General features: G+C 41.2%; 1 protein-coding gene across 1 annotated transcript in view; it reads right to left on the bottom strand.

The window, feature by feature from the left end:
• Positions 1–15,010, bottom strand: part of CUBN (cubilin) — a 245,379-nt gene that overhangs the window by 138,833 nt on the left and 91,536 nt on the right. The gene's annotated exons all lie outside the window — the stretch shown is intronic.

Here is a 15,010-nt window from a genome sequence, read left to right as displayed (position 1 = left end):
TCAAACGCTGTAACATGTCTCAAGGTAAAAAAAAAAAAAAAATGCCGTCGTTCACTGAGCCCTCATATGCACTTGACAGATATTTCCTGTTTTAACACTCAGCCTGGCCACGTGAGGTAGATAGTAGTATCATCTGCATTTCTTAAATGAGTAGATTACTGCCAAGGGAGGTCAAGGGGATTGCCTGAGGCTACCTGGCCTGTAGGAGGTGTAGCTGGGGCACCAACTGGCTGTCCCCAGCACATAATGAATACGCTCTACCGGCCCTCACATAATTTTAGGGATTCACACAGAGATTTCAGTATAAAGAGGGAGAAAAAAACTTTACAGGTAAATTACAACTTGAGAAAGACTTACTAAAGACAAAATTAGAAAAACAAGATAGATTATCTTGTTTTCCAACAGCAATTTTTGATTATTAAAAAGCACTTTTTGCTCTGTTAACATTTCTGGACCTCCTTTTCTACTTTTTCAAATATAACAGTAGGTAAAGTATTTCAAGGACCTTCTCTTATTCTGCATTAAGGCTCTTAATATTTAAAATTAGCTAGGTCTCCTCACTCCAGTATGAATAAATGTGTATTTCCATGTGAATGAAATTAAACTAAAATGACTTTAAAAGATACTAAGTCTGATATCTTGTCTACTCCCCACCCCTATGCAAATTTCTACTGTACAGTGAGTTAGAAAAAAAGCTTTTAAAATTCAAAAGTTGAGAAACAATTCTCCATACACAGTCCCCATTTAATTAGAAAGTGCTGAGAAAATTCTAGGAGTCTTTACTAAGTAAAGAAAGTTGACACTACCACCAAAACCAGTCATCTTCCTGAGTGGTGATTCTCCTCCTTTCACTTAAAAACCTCTGTGTTTTCAGACTTTAAGTTTGTTACACAGTGTAGTAAATTTCCTGTGTTCTATAAAATTCCCACTCGTATTTCTGAAGCCTATGAAGCAGCTGTTTAAAATGACACAGGCTGACATTTTACAGACTATTGTGAATATTAAAGATAAGTGCCACAAAAGATTAGAAAATATTTGCCTTAATATAACAACACATGGCGAATATTCGGAAGCCAGAATCAGCACAGACTGTACTTATCTCCAATACTGATGCCTAACTCCAGGGCATATTGGTTTACAGTACCTTCCACCAAATGACGCCTCCTGAAGTTGTGTGCTCGGTGGTTTCTGTAAACTGTGTTAGGATGTAGTGTCTTTTACTAAAAATACACTGTAGGTAAGCACAGTCACTCCGTTACCCCAATTTTGTTTCAACTTGTATTTGCAGCTCACATGGTTCTTGATATCAGTTGTATCATATAAATAATCCATCAAAAAAAAATCTCTTGAGTGAAAGTAACTCTGTGGCCCCATGATATAAAAGAGGACAAGGAAGTGGAAGCTTGGATATCTCATCTCTGCGTCTGTGTTCAGTGTTAGTTAATCAGCCAATCTGATTCAATTTGTCTAATCATAGTCGATGCATCTAAAACTCTGCACAACATTTTTCCGTTGACTTTTCCAATTGTTTTAGGTTTCCTTGTGAATTCCTTTGCAAATAACAGGGTACTAATATCCTTAAGCTAGTTGCTGTAAACTGGAATGGTAATATCAGATTCTTGGCATTCAGTAATGCTTTAAAAAATTATAGCCTAGTTATGTACAGTGTCCTTTCTTCCCAAGACTTAAAGCAAACAACAAATAAAGTTCATTTAATACACAGAGCAAATTTTTTATGTATGTCATGTTTTGCCCTCATCAAGAGCACACGTGTATATGTCTTTTAAAGGGAAATTTTACCAATGTACTGAATTCTAGTACGAAGGCAGTAGATGACCTAATACGTGGTGGGGGGTAGGGGAATGAGGGAGCGGGAGAGGGGAGGGGAGGATGGGGGTCCCAGTGTGTGGCACAACTCTTGGGGATGAGACACAGTTATAAGAGGGACTTTACCTCAACTGCAATCAGTGTAACCCAATTCTTTGTACACTCAATGAATCTCAAACAATAAAAAAGAGAGAGAGAGAAGTTTCAGTGTCTTTGTAAATGATACTCTGTTGGCAGGAAATACCGTGTGGTCGTAAGGAAGAGATAAAGAAATGGTTAGGATTGAAAACTCCTGGAAGTTTTCATTTTTTCTTCATGTTTTCACCACTTCTGAGGTTTAACATATCAAAAGGTAACAAATTTGATCTAAAAGTTCACAACAAATGGAAAATGGATATATTAATTGAGCAGCATTTTATGGTCAAAACTAAAAAATGATAGAAAATAAGGTTAATTCTGATAATTATGGTAGAAATTAACTTCATCTTTGTATTTTTAAAATTTGAAAGACATAAAATAAATTCCCAGTTTTATTCCTTCATTCATTCCCTTAATAAGTATTTACTGAGCAAATGCCCACAACATGTGTCCATATGAAGAAACCTGATATATTCAATATATAATGGAAAAATAATTAATAAACATAAGAAGTACTATTACCCACCTGCCCACCTGCAAAGTATTAAATTCTTTTTGCCTTTCCTTCAATTTAAGAAGAGTTTAATAAGTTTTGATTTGAAAAAAAAATCAGTGAATTCTATTTTATCCTTTACATGTTAATTAGTGGTAAGCTATAAATATGAATAAATAAATCATCATATCATCGTCAGTCATATTTGTGACTTTGGGTGTGTGACTAAAAGTCACAGGAAGGGGTGGGAAAGGGAGACAGAGAATAAACAAGGCCAGAGATGAAAGTGGTCACATTAACCAATAGGTATCAGGAAATGGCATAGCAGATGGTATGTAGACTACCAACATGGAGAGGGGATTTTATAACTAGACAACTGTGATCTCTAATAGATGACAATGATTCGGAAAATCATTTCAGAGGTCTACATGACAAAGATGATTAAATGATGAAAATACCAACCAAGAAGAAAACAACGGCACGAAGAATGAAGAATTTTGAGAGTATGTATACGGGAGAAATAGACATAGAAGCTCTTTGGCCCTATCTGGTTAACAGGTTTTTGTGGAAAAAATGTGATTTCAGAACTGCTCAGTTGGCATGCTAGATGGCAAGATTTGGAAATGTTATGGCCTCCCAGATAAAGCATGGGCTGTGGCTTCAGACAAATGGGTTCCAGTACCAGCTGGGATACTTCTTAGGTACATAATTAAACCTCCATAACTATCAGTTTCTTCATATACAACAGTATTAACACTACCTCATAGTAAATGTTAATGAAAGATGGTTTCCATTTAATCAAAGATTAAGTGAAAGTATAAAGCAAAATAAGTTTTTAGATAAATGTCTTGAAAATTGTAATCACTCCCTACATGCTGTGTATTACACTCAACAGAACTTCAACCTACCGTGTTTCCCCCAAAATAAGACCGACCCAAAAAATAAATCCTAGCAAGATTTTTATGCATTTGTTAAATATAAGCCCTACTTCTGATAATAAGACCTAGTGATGGGCATGGCTATGCAGATATGCTGCAGATATGCCCTGCATTTTGGTGAGGAGCTGTAAGGAAGACTGCAATACCTTTTATCTGCCACAGCTCCTTTCTCAGAGCCATTCGCACTTGCGCAGGTGTGTGTGTGGTATCCGTGGTCACAGGCATCCTATTGCGCATGTGCGAATGGCTAGGGGAAAGGAGTTCACACATCACTAGCGCCAGCCCCACCAACAAGGTCAGCTCCCCTGGAAGAAGATGACTTAGCTGTATTTGAATAAATATTGATTGTTGTATTATACTTAATAAAAATAAGACATCCCCTGAAAATAAGCCCTAATGTGTCTTCTTAAGAAAAAATAAATATAAGACAGTGTCTTATTTTCAGGGAAACACGGTACATGGGATAACTTAAGGCAGAAGAGGAATTACTACACAAATAGCAAGAGAAGGGGTAAAAAACGGTTTGCTCATTAAGCTACAAGACATGTTTTAAAAGACAATCCACTCTTCTATGCAGTGCAGAGTTTCTTATCTGAAACTCATAACAGTGACATGAGGTAGGCTAGAATGAAAATGTCAGGCCCATTTTAGAGATGAGTAAAGTGAGGCTCAAGAAAGCTGTGGGACTTGCCCATGCCCAAACAATGAATGGCAGATCTGGGGGCGAAACCGAGATATTCTGACACCCATTTCCCCCTTCCCACTCCCCACCTCCAGTCTGTGTTCCCCCGGTAAGAGCAGTTGGGCCCACACACTCTGGGGCGGCAGTGGTGAACTCTCCCCTCATACTGTCTGTCCCTCCACTGAATGAGAAAATCACCATGGCAGCCTGGAAACAGCAAACAGAGCAACCATCTTTTCATTGTCTTGAGGGAAAACTGACAAAATTCAATGTCTTAGCCTCCTCAGACACCAGCTGAACTGGAATAAAAGCATGCCCTGAAGAAAATCATGTTTTTTAGTTTTAAATGCTTAATCTTTATAAAACTTCTAGTACTTGTGACTGATAATCTATTTGACTTGATTTTCCTCCAAACCCCCAGTCACCAGCTGGAAGGAAGTGCTTACCTTATCAGCAGGAAGCATGTGGATCTACTGAACCCAGAACAAGGGAGAATTAAACACTGCTGCTGAACCTGCTTACTTGTATAGATAATTTAACATTCTTTTTCCATAAACGAACTTTGCTAATCCTGTTGTTGTCTTTGTTCCAAATAAAAAATGAGTATAAAATTCCAGTAAAAAAAATTGAATAGTAATCTCCTATGCATGTTCTATCTTTAAGTTGGTGTGTATGTGGTTTTAATAAAAAGAGCTTTCATAAAAGCAAACCAGCAATGAAACAGCTAAATGGAATCAGATGCACAGAGTTTAAAAAGCTCATCCTTGCATTGCCCTCTCACTGCTCAAGTGAATTCGCCTCTTTACGCTTGGCATTTTCTTGAAACTATATTCTGTAAGCCGATAGCCTCAGGAGGGGGAGGCAGCTTGAAGCTGATGTGGCTGAAACCCATCAAGGCCAGGAGAAATGGGAGAGAGAACCCACCCGAGGCCACCCTTACACTTTTATCCTCTACTTTCTTTCGGAAAAATCCCTAAGCAGTCACTGTTTAGTGTTAAAAAGAAGCAAAAAGGCCAAGGTACAGTAAAAGAGAATAAATTTTAAATACAGCAAATGATGTGCTCACCTACTCATTAAAATGATCAATTTGTATTTTAATAGCTTTTTCTGAAACTCTTTCTGCTCTGTAATACCTTGGAATGTGCCTCATTAGTTGGGCTAATTTGGCTCTGCTGTGTACAAAGGCAGTCTGTGTTGAGAGTGAGGTCACAGGACAGAAGTCCTCAGAAGGACTCTGTGTAGGTGGGGCAGGGATCACGTGAACTGGTAAATAGGAGCTCGGAATTTGGAGAAGGCCCAACCCAAGGCAAGATGGACTATTTCCTAGAGTATACAGGTCTCGCTTCTGATATATATCTATGGAACATACAATGATGTAATTACAGGGATTTTGAACAGAAATTTTCAGGTCAGAGAGGGTGGGGAAGTAGAGAGGAATGTGAGCTCCTGGAAATGGTCAAAGTTGTCCAAAGGTGACTGGCACATGATAAGAACCACAGAGAGTCAGCATGTCCTGGTTTGGTGTGGCCACTTAATTCCCAACAGTCCATAGGAGTATGGCCAAGGGACAGGTGTCTGTCCTCCTAGGATCACGAGTCCTCTCTGAAGACAAAGCCAAGGGTGGAGCCCCCAGAATTCTCTAAGGATTTGCAAATTAATTTCCTGGGGGATTTTGTAGCATGTATTCTATGAGGACAGTGATGTCAACTTGGGTTATCATAAGATGCAATTAGAGAAGAAAATCAAGTAACATAAAGGCCAGGGAGTGCAAAATTCTCTTGAGGAAAAAGGAAGGGGAAAGACAGCAGTGAAAAAGAAGAGGACAGAACATCATGAGTCCAGAAGAAGAGGAAGTTGTCCAAAGCTGTCCAGTTCCTTGTATTGGATCCGATAGTGTCTCCTAAATTTGCATCTACCAGGAACCTGTGAATGTGGCCTTATTGGAAAATAGCCATCTTTGCAGACGTAATCAAGTCAAAATGAGGTCAAACCACTAAGGGTGGGACCAGAATCCAATATACTGGTGTCTTTATAACAAGTAGGAAATTGGGACTCAGACTCGCAGAGGGAAGAAGGCTGTGTGAAGATCAAGGCTCAAGGCAGAGACTGGAGTGAGATATCAGGAAGCCACAGACTGACCAACAGAAGTGACAAGAGGCAAGAAAGACTTCTTCCCTAGGTCTTAGGATGAATGGCACTGCCAACACCTTGACTTTAGCCATCCCCCTCCAGAATACAGAGAACAGACTTCTGTTGTCTTGTGCCATCCAGTTTGTGGTACTCAGTTCCAGGAGTCCTAGGAAGCTAAGATGTCCCCATTCTTCTCCTGATAAATGAGATGGCTAAACTCTCAGGCAGGGAGAGTAGCAGAATACCAGCAACTATGTGTGGGGATGGATTTTATTCTATCTTGCAATGATTACTTCCTATCCGTCCGTCATCTTGAGATTTAGAATGATGGTTGATCCAGAATCAAGTTTTTAAGGAAACATAAAAAGTCTACCACTGAAAACAACTAGCAACAACATAGGCTCTGGCATTACATTTGGAAGAAATAAGTAAACCCAAGAACTAAATAATTAAATCGTCACAACGTTTAGCTTTGGGGAGTCACTAAGGGTTTAGAGCAGTCGGTCTTCCACAGGGACTCGGTCCCTGCCCAGACTTTGTGATAAGCCCTTTCTTGTGACTGACTGCTGTATAACAATGGATACAGAGTAGGCACTCAGGTTTCAAGAGTAGAGATGAGAAAAAGAATGAAAGAATGAACCAGAACATGAAGTTGGTGACTTGAAAAATACACACAAGGAGCTTAAAATCAGTGTGCTCCACCGCTATAAAATTACCTTTAAATTGCATATAAGATGTCATATAAATATTTGGAAGATATTGTTAACATTATCATAGCCATCTGATTATAGGAGGTGCTCTGTATTTAATGCTTTACCTTAGAGAAATAAATCCAACATTGTGATATTTTCGGTATTTTCTCATAATATAAAATTTAATTTCCTGTAGGAGAAAAGATAAAACCTCTCACTTTAACCCAGAGAAGTGCAGTGATTCTTGCCATCTTTTCATTTTGATTAACTATAACTGATTCTTTCTAATCTATATATTCTAACCAAATCTTAACAATGGTTTCCCAAAAGAAATTCCTTGCTTATAGTTTTTTCAGGAGAAATTAATCAATCTGCCTCTCTCCCTTTACTTCAATATTTTTTAAATCATTCAAGACTTCTGAATAAAATGCAGCATAAAAGTTATACCTACCAAGAGAAAAAAATTGAGGCCAAGGTTTCAGGCCTAAGTCTACTGAAAGCAACTTTATGAAGTCCCTCAAACAGGCCAAGACAGAGGGGAACATGTCCTTGTTATTCAGTTTCCAAGTTCAAACATTATTCTTCTATGTAGAGGTACTATTCTAAATTTGCAATGTTTCAATTTTATTATTTTGGTGCAGGGACAAGCTCAACAAGTTTCCAGGCGCACCATGGCCCTGCCTCACCCTAATTCCTTCCCTCACCTTCCTCAGCCTCTAACCCTTCCTCCATGGGGAGTGTACTCCACACTGGCAGATGGACAAACGTGTGCTCTGACCCTCCATTCTCTGTCCAAACCTGAGTTTCCAGACTGTCTTCTGTGATTTTAACATCCAGGGCTCCCGGCTACGTCCTTAGCTTAGGGGAAGCAAAACAACCAAATTAACCAAATCCTCGTACACCTGCTCCATCTCCACTGGAGTCAGACCATTTTGGGAGCAGCTACTCTTTCGCTCTTCACTTTAATGTAACTTTTAGCTTTTGTGAGGCTATTTGGATAACTAAACCTTGGTACCAGATTAGATGATGTCTGTGGTTTCTCCCGGATCAGTCCATTCTTCCAACCACGTGGAGGGACTTCAAAAGAAGAGCACTTTGTAAATGAGTAATAGAACAGACATGGTGTTGAAGGAGCGACAAATAACATCAGCTGCTTCCAACTTGCCTTTTGCCAAGCACTGTTCTCCCTCAACTCCCATTATCGCTACTTCAACCTGAAGAAAAAATGAATCCGGTGATTTAGTGGGGAGCCTTTGTAACCCCAAAATTATTTACTTGGAGAAAGACTGTACAAATCACTTTTAAAACATTTATTACTGTGGGAGTTTAGTTATAAAATTACCGACCATAAATTCTGACCTTCTTTGCATTGTAAAAGCATTTAATCTTTCTTGCAGTGCAAAAGTTGGGGGTGGGGTGGAATTATTTGCTTTTTGGCACAGAGAAGGTATTTAAAGCTCAAGCTTTGGGGTTGGACACCACAAGCTTGATTTTGTGTCCTGATACCCTCCCTTACTGGCGTTGGGAGCTTGGGCAAATTAATTAACTTCTCTCAGACTCTTTCCTTAGTTTTCTCATCCATAATATGGGGATGATAACACTTATTTAGAAGAATTACTGGGAAGAGCCATGAGATAGTGTTTTTAAAGCACCCGGGACAGGGTAAGAGTCAACTTTTAAAATGATTAAATTAACAACAATAATAAATATCATTTATTAAACCAGGGCACTAAGCATTTAATCACATTTTCATTCACTCTTTATATCATAATATAATATTTTAATCATAATTTCTTAGGATAAATTTAAAATTATATCTAGGTGCCAAAATCTACATTATTTAGCCTACGAGTAGTCTATGAAACTGGAAGGAGAAAAAACAAAATCAGGGACAAAGTACAGTAATTTCATTACTTCTATAGAGAATATCAAATTCTACTAACTCTTGTAAAATGTCACTACTCTCCTGTGCCACAGACTGCTTCTTTGTTTGCGAGACAATACTGCTGATGGCTGGCATTAGTTTGTCCGAGTACACAGTGGCCTTCATATAAAACACGTCCTTGGATACACAATGTTTGAGACAAATATGGCAACATTTAAGCAAATGCTCAAAAAGAGAAGCCTCCAGAGACAAATATTAAAGTTCAACACTGAACATTGTGTTTTGTTCTGAGTTGGTTTAGTCATTTCTGGCTGCTACAATATTTGAAACTGAAAAAAGAAAAAAAAAGAAGTACATGGTTTCTTTTTTCACATATGAAAAAGCGTGGAATCCCCTGGAAAGTGTGTGCAATTTCTATCAGGGATGTTGGTTGCCTGGGAACTAGAACACAAACAGAAGATTCGAAAAAGCCCTTCCTTCGGCCCAAGTCTCAAGGACGATTACAAATTGTGTAATACGTGATTTGGGAAGGCCGTGGTTGCTGGAGGGCTGTTTCTTAAAGACTGGCAGTGGAAATAGAATTCAAACCATTTCAAACAGTAGTGACATGGGAATTGCGAAATAAGGTGTCTAAAAGGTCCTTGCTAGTCACAGGGCTCAGAGCCAACATTAAATGAAGGTCAACTGTGAAGATGTGTATCCACGGTTGTCAAGGAGGCACAAAATGTCAGGATTTAGCTGTTCCCCTCATTCTGGAAGGTCTTCTGCGTACACATAGGTTAGGACCTCGCTTGAAAAGCTCTGAAGCCAAGGTAAAAAGAGCTGCAGGATTTTCTTATTAAACTATTATTCCAGTTTTAGAAAGAGTTATTTATAGATTTTTTTTTAAAAAACTTAGCATTGTCCATTAAGAAATTCTAGCCAGCATTTGAGGAAATAACATTTAACATAAACAGAGGTAGTGGTTTTTGAAAGTTTCGTTTTTGCTTACATTTCTACTCCAATCAAATAGGATTTCTTTATCTGACATCACACTGTAATAATAAAGCAACCACAGGATTCTACGTTTCACCAAGAGGCTCCTTCCAGACTCACTGAATAAAGAATGCATTCTTCTTCAACATAAAGGAAGCTACTTTGAAGACAGATGGATGGGTGTTTTACCATTTCCCTCTCTTGACAATTCATCTAACACAGCCTAGCAGGAAGCGATGTGTGAAAGCAATTCCATCACCAGCAGAGAGCCAGGTCTCTGCCTGAGATCAGGACCAGACGGTGTGATTCACAGCCCGGCGCTGTGAGCCTGGCCTGGAATGTTTGCTGACTACGATTCATACATCACCTTCGTGGCAGACGTCATACCTCCAGATTGTTGTGAATTTTTTCACTATTCAGAAGCCAGGGTCAGGACAGACAAGAAGAGAATGATCGTTGAATATTTTTAAAAAGAGTCCTGAAATCATTTCCAAACGTGAAAACCTAATATAATAATGATTTTGCATTTCACAGATAGAAGTTTTAAAGAAATTATTAGGAAGAGGGAAGGTAGTAACTGGTCTAGTATTTTGTGGGCCAGTATTCAGCAGGGGACTGGCCGCACAGGCCCTGTGAATCCTTCCTGAGGATCTGTGAAAGCATCAGTCTCCCCCTGCTCTGAGGACTTTAATCCCCGGCTGTTAGTAACCAAGACCCAGAACAGTCCCCTGGGATCACTTCTATCACTGTGATCTATGACTTCTCCAACTATAGTTCCCTCCTCTGGCATTTCTGGATGGCCTTCAGAGTTCTATAGAATCTAGACCAGGAGGGCTGGGCGCCTTATGACCCTGCCGTCTTCATTACATCACATTCATTTCTACCCCTTCCTTTGTTCCTGCTGATAAAGCCACCATCTATTGATTTTCCTCCCGATCCTTCTTTGAGGGCTCTAATATTTCCAAGTCCATGAAGAGCTGCCCAGCGATTTACAGCCTCCCTACTCTCCTTGCGATAGGAACCTCACAGTTTAGCACTTCTGTTAATTTTCTACACCTCTGTTTCCTGACTGGATTAGACACACCTGGAAGGCAGAGACGACTGTGGTTTCTCTGTCATGTGCCAGAACATCTCACACAGTTTTTGGATATATATTTTATCATGTTCATAACTCCAAATTCACTTAAATGTCATTCATTCCAAAATGTTTTCTCTGCCCCAAGTACTCACCTAATTTTCTCTCGGCTCACACACACCTTTCCTACCATCAGATCTGCCTATCCCGTCTTCTGAGTATCTCATTAACACATTGCCTCCCCCTCCACTCATTTTCATCTTCCCCGACCTATTATAATATACCCCAGCTGGTCACCCAAACTCTCAGTCCCTTGCCAATCCTGGGCATTCCTCTATCTTCTTGCCAGTTATTATTCATAGCAGTTTACAATCCTCAATTTCCTGCTTAAAAATCCCATCAGTGGGGGCAGCACCTGTGGCTCAAAGGAGTAGGGCACCGGCGCCATATGCCAGTAGGTGGCAGGTTCAAATCCAGCCTGGGCCAAAAAAAAAAAGAAATCCTCAGTGGTCTTTCCTCAGGGGCAGAATGGAATCCAAGTTCTTGCAAGGTCTCTTATCAATAGCTCTCTCACAATCTCTCCTGGCCCCACTTCTATCTTTTTGACAAGTATCTCTCAACCTTTTGTTCATTATCCTCCAAGGAGCCTTTTCAGCTATTTCTTTTTCAAATTCTCCCCATGAAAATTTAATACCACAGGTCCATTGTATTTCTGTTAGGTATTGTACACATTCTATGTTAAAGAGTAGGATATTTTTTTATCCCCCCCATCAAGAACTAATTTTCACCTCCCTGGAGGTGATATTGCCCCAGTGGAGAATGCAGACTGTGTACTTTAGCTGAAATGCCTGCCCTCTGCGAAATTTTGTACTCTCACACCTCTGAGAAATGCCTTCCTCTCCCAGATATTTGCCTGATCAATTCTCACCCATTCTTTAAAACTCAGCTCAAATATCAAAGCTGCCTGAAGGGCCCTTGGAACTGCCCCAGGCTGACCTAGATATCTTTACCTGTGTTCCCACAGGATCGTGGAATATGGACGTATTTCTGTACTTGGTTTGTCTCCCCTGCTGGATAACTAACTCCCCTAGGTCAAAGATGCGAGCTCCCTCCCTATTAAGGGTTGAGCTGTATCCCTGCCAAAATTCATATGTTGAAGCCATAACCCCAAGATCTCAGAAAGTGTCTATATTTGGAGATAGGACCTTTAAAGAGGCGATTAAGATGAGACCTAATTCAATCCTTCTTATAAGAGGGAAATCTGAATGCCCAGAAATACCAGGATGTGCACCTATAGAGAACAGACGCTGTGAGGACACAGGGAGAAGGTGGCCATCTGCAAACCAAGGAGAGAGGCGTCAAGAGAAACCAGCACCTTGATCTTGGATTTGCGGCCTCCAGTACTGTGAGACAGTAAATTTCTGTTGCTTAAGCCACTTGATCTGTGGCGTTTTGTTATGGCAGCCGCAGCAGACTAATACTCTATATTTCAAACACCAACCCCAGGGCCTGGCAGTGAATAAATGTGTGCTGTCAGTGAGACAGATAAATGAGGGAATGGAAGCCTGTTCTCAGTAAATCCCTGCTCACAGAGGTCGTGTGCAATCATTATAAAATGCTTCACAGCTGTAAGCTTCTGTTCTTCAGCAGGCAACTCTCTCAGGGCCCGGTTTATTTACCCTCATACCCTAAGGGTGATCGCCCAGCCTCAAGACAAATGGGTAATGGAAACCCAAAGGATGACACCTTTGTCTTCAAAGAGTGAACCTCCCAGAAACCCAACCGCACATATTCTAAGTCACACGAAAAATTAGAAATTAGAAGACCAATGATAAACAAACATTAACCAAAGGCCATTTGAACGAAAAGAACTGGAGAGAAGGTGGAAGGCAAATATCGCTGACCTCATGGAAGTTTTCTGCCAGTGCTGTAAATATAAAAATATGTTTTTTAAAAAGCCCTTTGGTACAGTGCCTCGTGTCCTCAGGTAGTCAACAAGGTGCTGGCTTATGTTCAAACCAACCCAGTCTCTGAGGACCTTGCTCTGGTTTTTAAATGTTCCCCCCACAACCAATTTCTGAAACCTCTCAAGGCTTGAGAAATCTCATTAATAGCTAAAAGGGAAGATAAAAATGGATCTAGCCCCCACTGGAGAGGCTGATGTCATCTGTCTCCCCAAAGAAAAGGCCGTGCTTTCCTTTGTGGGAATCCAGGGTGACATCACCTCCAGATCACATGCTGCAGAGCCCTTCCCCTGCTGACGCCCAGCTGAAGGCTTTGCTCCCTTTGCAAATGTCAGTCTATGGCTCACAAAGCTCCTTGACCTTGTTTGCATGCTGGATTCCAGCACCAAGTAAAAGAAGGCCTCTGGGAGCAGCGGGGCCAGAGGAGCCCAGGGTGCGTGCAGCCGGCTGGGAGGCCCCTATTCACACAGCATGGGGGGAGCTCTCTATTCCCTTCAGCAACCCAGACAGAGGCCCCCAAGGCCGAATTCAGCCCCTGGACAATGCTGTCAATGCTGAATACTGTGACCCGATTACAAGGCAGGGCAACTGTTGCCATTTCTTTATTTCCAGGGTGGGACCCTCTTTGAGGCCTGCCACAAAGAGCCTGCAGTGTTGCTCCCTCTCACGTCTGCACGGACACGTTCACAATGGGCCCACGGGGAAAGCCTGTGTGCAGATCCATTCTCTCAAAGCAAGTGGAAGATGTGTGCAGTCCACAGAGAAGCACAGTTTGGAAAAGTGTTCATTCATTCATTCATTAAGGAATGAATGAGGAGTGTGAGAAGTCTGAGAAGCAGAGCTCGGGGTGCTCAGGAAGGGATGTCTGTCAATTTTGAATTCTCTGTGCAGAGTTTTTTTTAGTTCTTATTGCGGGGGGTGGGGGCTAAAAGGTGATTTGACTCTGAAGGATAGAGGCTGGGAGTTCAAAACTTCTTTTTCTGGCCAGGGGGCGAAGGGCAGCCTCAGGGCCGGTGTCAGGCAGGGTGTCCTCAGCCCTCTACCCCCATTCTGAGGAGACTCCTAGAGGGCTTGTGCAGAGGTGATCTTTTTGAAATTTTTTTTTTTTTTGGCTAGGGCTGGGTTTGAACCCACCACCTCTGGCATATGGAGCTGGCGCCCTACTCCTTTGAGCCACGGGTGCCACCCTTTTTTGAAATTTCTTTACACACACTTACATACACAACACACAAATGCATTTAAGAATATTACTGTTAGTCTTGAACATCAAGAGGAAATCTAAAATTTATTTTGTATTTTGTATTTTATTTTGAGTCCCACAATTGGCCATGTTGCCTCAGTCCTGAGAGAGCCTCCTGAAAATTGATTTCTCTGAACAATGGACTGGCATGAGAGTGTGGCCAAATGGCTGCTGGGTCCCTATTCATGTATACAGGAACCTCTGTGAGCTGACCACCCAAGCGACTGTCACAATTTGATCAACACACAGAGGTGGTCAACATAAGGAACTAGGCCTACTGTACTGATACGTACACACAGTGCATGTCCAGTCTATGAAAATTAGGTCAACATAAGGAGGTGGTCAGGGTAGTGAGGTGGTCAGCTATGGAGGTTCTGCTATATAGTACATTTCATATATGTATCTCCAGCCACTCTGGACTTACCAGAGTGGTCCCATCATAGGACCTTTCTTCCACCTGGAACCTGTTTCCCTCTCCTGTTTGACTGGCTAACCCTGCTTACTTTTTAAGTTTTAGTTCAGAGGTCTCATTGGCAGGGAAGACCTTCCTGACCTCCTGCCCAGCCAGTGACACCCACACTTCTGACAGTTCTGATTTTCTGTTTATTTGCATGGTTACTTGCTGCTGCCTGCTTCTCCCACCCAGCCTGGGAACACTGTAAGAACAGGTACCGTGCCCACTGCTATGTCACTCTGTGTCCCCAGCCCCAACACAGTACCTGGCCCAGGAGAAATCCTTAATATTTGCAGAATGAACAAATGAGTGAATGATAAATCATCAATGATAAATCTCCCATGGGACAGAGCCTCCCCCCCCCCACCTCACTACTGGCCCCCTCTCAGCATATCTCAATTAAAGACAAAGTTTGGGGGCAGGATATAAACTCTGCGTACTTGTGGCATCACACAACTCTGGACTATGATAGCCAGTGAATTGTGCACAGATCTAAATGACGAACAATACTGTTTCA

Source organism: Otolemur garnettii, unplaced genomic scaffold, assembly GCF_000181295.1.
Source record: "Otolemur garnettii isolate 467f Iridium unplaced genomic scaffold, OtoGar3 scaffold00019, whole genome shotgun sequence".
Taxonomy (NCBI): Eukaryota; Metazoa; Chordata; class Mammalia; order Primates; family Galagidae; genus Otolemur; species Otolemur garnettii.
Note: the sequence above shows the minus strand (reverse complement) of the source record. Positions and strands in the feature narration are given on the sequence as shown.